Here is a 7,845-nt window from a genome sequence, read left to right as displayed (position 1 = left end):
GAGCCCGAAACTCAAGCATGTGCCCTTGGCCGGAATCGAACCTGGGACCCTTCAGTCTGCAGGCCAGTGCTCTATCCCCTGAGCCAAACTGGCTAGGGCTTAAGAGCTATCTTTATAAAAAGCTTTTTTTCTTTTTTTTTAAAGGGAGAGGAGGACAAGACTTAAGGTATGCCGAGACACAGTATCTTTTCCTTTCTTTGGCTCGCTTCAACCTTCTAGCTAAGAAAAGATGGCGGTTCTTTTGTGGGAACAAGAAGACTGCTACACGCTTGGCAAGTCCGTTTGGCCAAAGGAGACTGAAGCGCAATCCCACCCTGATGGCTTTACTCTGCAGCAAAAACCCAGAATGCTAATGAGGGATATAAAAATAAAACATTTTTTCAATGACATGTAGGAAAGGAAACTGAGGTAAAGGCACAAACTGCTTTTTTGGTTGTTGTTGCAAACAACTGATTTTAAAGCAAATTTTATCAAATTCAACCAGTGATTTGCTTTAATTTTTGGTCTTATTTTTCTTAACACATGTCTTAGATAATCAAGCATCTACATTTGTGGAAACCTTTCTTGGGGGGCGGGAGGCAAGGATATTGGCCTGTACTGATATAAGCCTGGGCTAAAGCAAGGGTGATACTGCTGCTTTCCACAGAGAAGCTGTTAGGGAAGGGGGATGTAGGGTCATGTGGTATAGAAGGGGTAGGACAGGAGGAAAGGGATCCCGTCTGTCTTTGCTGACTAGAGGCGCATTTGTATTAAACAACACAGATATGCTTTAACTCACACTGTAACCGTGTTCCTGAGAAGTTGTATACAAACTGATTTTTAATTGTTGATTAAATCTGAATGGCTATATTTTCAGAATTCCTTTACTTATGTTTCTGGTTGACCTGTAATTGGCAGAGGTTTTTAAGACTAAATTTCCCTGCTACTTCTCACCTCTCATGTAGTCCAGCCCTGCTTTGTTAATCCTAATGCATGTTTATTATGAATTTTATAATGTGAAAAATGTTTTCTCTACCTTATAAATTTAAACCTTGCAAATCTATATTTCTCTTATTCCATATATCTGTAAATCTGTATTTCTGCTATTCCATATATTTGCTGATATTATTACTGTTACTCCATAATAACAGTAATGATGTCAGCATTTATTCAACACTTACTATGTACTAGGCACTGTTCTATTCTAAGCACTTTCATGTATTCATTTATTTAAACCACACCATTTGATGAGGTCGATTATTTTTCCATTTTACAGATGAAGAAATTGAGGCACTCAGAGATTAAGCAAAGCTCTCAAGGTTACACAATCAGTAAGTGGCAGAACCCTATCCATCAGGGTTTCTTTCCTAAATGAGGTGCACAATTGTAATAGAGTCAGACTTAGAAGTCTTTATTCCTGGAAGTGGTCTTTTCGGCCTACCTTCCATTTGCTAGAACTGAGTCACATGGCAGCACCTCATTGCAAGGAAGGCTGGGAAATGTAGTCCAAATGCATGCTCAGAGGAAAATAGAAATGCTTTGGGAAACAGTTAAGCAGTCTCTGGCCATGGGGCCACAAACCAGTAAGTACACAATTATATAACTTGTGACAAATACTGCAGAGTAAAACAGTATATATGAGTGGGAACAATGGAGTATGTGTGTGTGTGTGGGGGGACTACTTAAGGAAAGTCCTTCGTCATGAGGTAATATTTAACTGAGACCTGAAGAATGAGAAGACAAAGAGTAGTAGGAAAAAGAACATTCCAGGCATCTATGAAGGCTGAGGTAGGAATCGTAGAGAATTAAAGACCCGCAGGACCAGTGTGGCTGAGCCCAGGAGGGAGTGTGTGAGACAAGGCTGGGGAGGAGCCCGGGCCGCATCCCACAGTGTCCACAGAACATAAGAAGGAGTTGGAATTTAACCCTCAGCAATGGACAGACATGTCATTTTAGTATTTCTAACAGGATGTGAAGACACGACTCTTCTGACTCACTTGCTGCTGAAATCCCAATTACCCCCACATTCCAAAGTGAGGAGAGAGGGCAGAGATAAGAGATTCACCACAGTCAAACTACTAGCTAACTGAATCGAGTAGGCTGAGGCATGAAGATGATTCCTCTTATTGCAACTGGCCTGAGGACTTACACTTTTGAACTTTTGGTTGTGTCAATGACTAGAGATATAGAAGCCCCATAGATAACACTCTGAAGAACCCTCCGAACTTAGGGAAGAAGGTCCATGTGTCTAAACTACCTGATGTCTATCACCGGGCATCTGGAAGATTACCATCTCAGACCAACCCAGAGGCAAAGAATGAAGAGCGGATTATTCCCAAGAATGGACTTTGTACTGTAAGTTCTCTCAGCTTTTCCTACTTCCTCAGAACACGCTGGATATTGCCTAATTGTGTTTCTAGGATTTCCAAAACCCGAGTCTTTAATAAAAGTTTGCCATTTTTAATTTGGGCAAAGTCTCCTGATCCATTGACTCATGGACAAGTGGTAGAGTCAATGTGACAGTTACAAAGAAGGTGCTGAAATCCCCTTCTGTGGATTCTCACTCCCCTGCTTATCCTAAGGCTGTGAGTGCTGAAATGGAAGGGCTGAGGAGCCAGTTGAGATCTGAAAGGTTTGAATCTTCCGTTGTGTTGTGAGCCTTCCCTACCCCCATGGGAGACTGATGGGGCAGGTGGTTTTTACTTCACCTCAGGCCTGGTGAGGGCGCTGTAAGGAGACAACACGGAGAGTCTGACTTGCCATAGCATCTTGCTTCCAGCATCTCCTTGGGCCGCGGTGTCTCCTGCTTTTGGCGGCCAGAAGGTGAAACAAGAAACTGAGAAGGCACACCTGCTTTCTCAGGGGCCCTGGCCTGGGAGTGACCCGCATCACTTCCACTCACAGTCCGCCATTAGATGACCACACCTGGGTGCCAGGGAGGCTGGCAAAGGCCCTCCTGGCTGGGCAGCCACACCCCAGAAGCATCACACTAAGGAACGAGCAGACTCTTGGTACACAGCCAGCCACTGCTCCTATAAATGGCCTTATTCCTGGTTGCCTTCATTTTAGGGTAAGAATGTTGGAACCTGTCCGTTTTTGGGAGCTCGATTTGGCACTCCAAAATACAAAGATGCAGAGAGCTTAACTTGGGGCACTGGTGGTCAGCCTTAGCATTCCTAATTCTTCTCAGTCGGTTTATTCAGTTTTCAAGACAAGCAACCTTTTTCTTTTTGGCCAGGAGTCAAATGCCAGTTGGTATTCCATGTATTCAGGAGTGGGAGGAGAGGGTAGGGAGTGTGGGCAGGTGTGTGGTGCAGCCGTGGCCCAGACACACTTCCAGTTAATCCCTCCGTTTTAGCCTCCCCTCTGCCTCCTGCCCTCCCAGCCACCTGCCACCTCCGTCTGAAGCTTCTGCGGCTTCTCACTCCCCTGCTTATCCTAAGGCCATGTGAGACCAACCCTCTCCTGCACTGAAGCCCCTTCCTGCATATTTTGGGCTTTCTTATCTACCCGTTCTTTCTTATCTATGACCACAGGCAGCTTTCTAGTCTCTTTCCATCTTCCACACATTTGTTTTATTCCCGCACCCACTGGCAACTCCCTTTCTCTTCTCTTGACTGTTCTGGGATTTTTGTCCCTGTGTTGTCATTGGGCCTCAGAAGGTAGGAAAGTAGGGAAGACAAAACTTTTTGCAAGGTTGACTGGATGGTCTTGAAGCCCCCAGAATGATTTATTGTGGAAAGTTCTGAGTTTCCTTGTAGGAAACTTTAGAATATTTGCCCAGTGTTCTAATTGGGTTCTTTAATTTTCTTTGAGAATGCAACTCGACTGTCTGCTCACCTGTTTTTTAAAGCACGTATAGATCTAGCATCTCAGAATACTAGCTTTCTGTTTTCTCATCAGTGAGCACAAGCCTGAGAGTCCACACAGGAGGGTGACATTTTGGGAGGTGTGTTTGAGGATATTTGTTTCACTGGCTCTTCCAGTTCCTTTAACTTCTGTCATCCATAGCTACCTTGGTTGAGGTGTTTCAGCATCATGGCCTCCACTTGAACAAAACGGTTGCGAAGAAGCAACCTTTCCTGTTAGTGCAGTTGCTTTAGAAGTTTTTAAAGGACATGATCTTCTCCCTTTGTCACTCAATGAGACACTTTTTTTAAACAAGTCATCACTACAAAAAACTTGGGTTATCCCGAAGTGATGTGTTTCCTCCTTTCTGATGAGAATTGTGCAACTGGCCACATTTTCCTTTATCATCTGTGTCTTAGTGTCTCTGGTCTTGACTTTCTGCTCTTCCTTTAAACTGTGATGCCTCTGAGGTAATGTAAATTGAGACAGAACCCAGTTGGCAGTTGGCTCCCATCCTCTGCCCAGCTGCAGTTCTCAACTAGAGACCAGTTTAAGGTGGTAACTTCTTCAGGGTAAAGGATCTGAAAATGACTACTTTGTGGTAACTTGGGGCTTTTCTCAGTTCATTGTATTGCACACATTTGTAATAATTGGTCTATTTCTTACATATTTCCTAAGTGAACACAAATTAAATATATAATAACCTATTGTTATTATTTCAATTATTGGCTAATTGAAAAGGGATGTTTTAACATTTTGATAATGTGAATTTCATATGATGGAACTTTTGGATTCCACTTACAGAGAGAGTTTTACTATAGCTTCCTTTATTATTAAATATCTGATTCTACTGGGTCTCAAAATAATCATATACTGTTTATTGAGAGAGAGCCACATACATTTTATGTTGAGCGCATTACTATCTAAATATTTTTACTGTAAGACACCTCAAAACCATTATAGGACAAGGCAAAGTATAAACACATGAATATAAAAATAGAGTAAAAGTAAAACAAAGTAAGAAGATTAAGGAAAGGAAAGTAAAAGACTCAATTGATTATACTTTGGGATATGTCTATTCTGAATATAATAATTCAGTGAAAAATATAATAATATTTTTTGGGATATGTCTATTCTGAATATAATAATTTTGGGATATGTCTATTCTGAATATAATAATTCAGTGAAAAATATAATAATTTTTTTTCTCTTTGAAGATTTATTTGAAGACATACAGGATAGCACACCACTTGTACTGGGTTGAATAGTGTTCTGCCAAAATTCATGTCCACCCAGAACCTCAGAGTATGGCCTTATTGGAAACAGGGTGTTTGCAGATGTAATCAGCTAAGATGAGGTCACACTAGATTAGGGTGGGCCCTCAATCCAAGACTGGTTTTCCTGTAAGAAGGCCATGTGAAGACACAGAGAGACACACAGAAGAGAAGGCCATGTGAAGAAGGAGAAAGAGATCGGAGGGATGCAGCTACAAGTCCAAGATTGCTGGCAACCATCAGAAACTAGGAGAGAGGCCAGGAAGATTCTCCACCAGAGCTTCCAGAAGAAACCCACCTTGATTTCAGATTTCTGGCCTCCTAAATTGCCACCCAGTTTTTGTTAACTTGTTACAGCACATACATGGAGCATCTAGTGGGTACCCCATAAATAATGGCCAATTGATGCCCTTCAAAAGGGAGAATTGTTTATTGTAGTCTGAACAAGAGGCACTTTCATTTTAAACAAAACACATTCTGACAAAAGCTTTTTTTCGCTTCTTTCCTTCTTGCAGAAAGAATACTGTGGCTTAATACAAAATGCTTTCCTATTAGTTGCATTTTAAAAAGTTTTCATCTCAATATTACATACATGAATTATAGCCAAAAAAACTTACATAAGAGGGATCAAATTTCAAGCATCAAAATACTCCTCACCGATAACATAAAGAAATTTTATCATTTATTTTCTGTCAAGAACTACAGCTGGCTTGGTGTACTCATTACATTGAGTTTCATTAATTGACTATTTCTGAAAGATACCAATAAGACAGATAAACGATATTTGTAACACGATAAAAAGCAATGTATTTCTCTGGTTAGTGAGCTTTCATGATAGCGTAGGACATAGAGAAAAAAAAGTAAAACCGAATGATAAAATAGGAATAAGTAAAATTTATTTTTTTCACTGTATTTTTCTAAATCATGAATGCATTTTATTTAGAGTGGATCTACTAGTATATATTTTCATATTCAATAGATAAGTATGTAATGAGCTTGGGGAAAAGTATTGGTTGAGTAAATTATGTTTATAGAAAAATGCCTACAACATGGTCCATAAAGACATTCTTAAGCTGTCATTCTGATGTTCTGTCACCCTCTACTGGTCACTGAGCCAAATTACATTTAGTGGATTTCTTTCATAATTAAAGCATTTTTTTTTCATTTGCTAAATCTAAAAAATCTGCTCATGAGTAAAAAATATATTGACAATAAGTACTTCATAAATCATCTGCTTGTGTCTCTGTCATTAGTTGGTGAGTGCTCAATGGAAGTTAGAGACTCATTTATCTTTGTATCTCTAGCAGCCAGCATAGTGCTTAGCAGAGTATCTATATTCAGTAAATGGTGGATAAATTAAAGAGAGGCAATTTGCATAATTATAACAGTCTTTATTTATCATTAGTTTGTAAAGTTCTTTGTTTCATAAATATCACCATATGGATTTATAAAAAAATTAGTAGTTATTTTCAAAATATTGATTTCATATAAAATGCCCCAATTATTTTAACGTCAATGTATTTTAACAGTTTCAAACCTATGTTCATAGTCATTTAAAAAATATATTTTGATTGATTTCAGAGAGGAAGTGAAGAGACAGAAACATCAATGATGAGAATCATTGAGTGGCTGTCTCTTGCACGCCCCCTACTGGGGATCGAGCCCGCAACCCAGGCATGTGCCCTGATGGGGGAATTGAACACGGGACCCTCTGGTCTGACGCTCTATCCACTAAGCCAAACCAGCTAGGGCTGTTTATAGTCATTTTGATTGTAATTTAACCTGGGTATTTTTCTGGTTACCTGTTATTCTGACTAGTTGTGGATTATTGAGGATGCTTATTGGTTAGATGGAAGACCAGAAAGCATGGTGGCTTCTGGCCTGGGTTTGCTTCTCTTTCACATAAGCATGGTCCAGAGGCTGATGTCATCAGGATCCCGGTTCATCAGGATCCCACGTTCTGTCTTCCCGCTCCATCACGCCTAAGCTGTGTGTACTAAGTGGAACCAAGCGGTGCAGAGCCTTTGGGGGGGGGGGGGGGGGTAGACTAGAATAAACTGTACGTCAAAGCTTCAGGTCAATACACGTCAGTGCTAGGTTTCTCCAGAACCCCTCCACCCTGCCTCCTGCAATTCCCCAGTGCCTGGACTTGAGAAAACCCCCGACTCCTCCGGAGAGAGGCGCCGAGGCATGGCGGGAATGCATGCTGTCCCAGAAGACAAAGGGAACTGTGTCAAGATGGAGGGCCTGGTCATCAGTGTCCACACAGGACCAGGATGAGATCAGGCAAGGATTTCAAAGCGCCGGCGGGATGCGGTGACACAGAAGTTCAGTGGGGTGGGTGGTGGCTGAGGTGAGGCTGCAGTGGTGCCGGGAGAAAAGTGGGAGGCGAGGAAGCGGACGGGTTTTTGGAAACACGCAGGTGCGTAGCGGAAGGATGAGAGAGAGAGACGGGGATGGAGGGAAGGCTGTCCTGTCCAGAACTCAACCCAACCGCAGGGCGATGACCTTCCCCGGAGGAGCGGTGCCACCAGGTCAGAGCAACTCACCGGCCGTAGGCAATGAGTCGGCACCGGGAGACGCTGGACACGAAGCTCTGGGTCCACGCAGCCAGGGAAATGCACTTCCAGGCCCCACACAACCCTCTACTTCCGGGTCAACCGGAAGTACCTCCTGGTCGGCGCCAGCGGGGCTCCCATGAGGCCGCGTGCCCGAGGGTCCTGTCTGAGCGCGCCCGCCCGAG

The sequence above is a fragment of the Cnephaeus nilssonii genome (assembly GCF_951640355.1).
Source record: "Cnephaeus nilssonii genome assembly, chromosome: 21".
NCBI lineage: Eukaryota > Metazoa > Chordata > Mammalia > Chiroptera > Vespertilionidae > Cnephaeus > Cnephaeus nilssonii.
Note: the sequence above shows the minus strand (reverse complement) of the source record.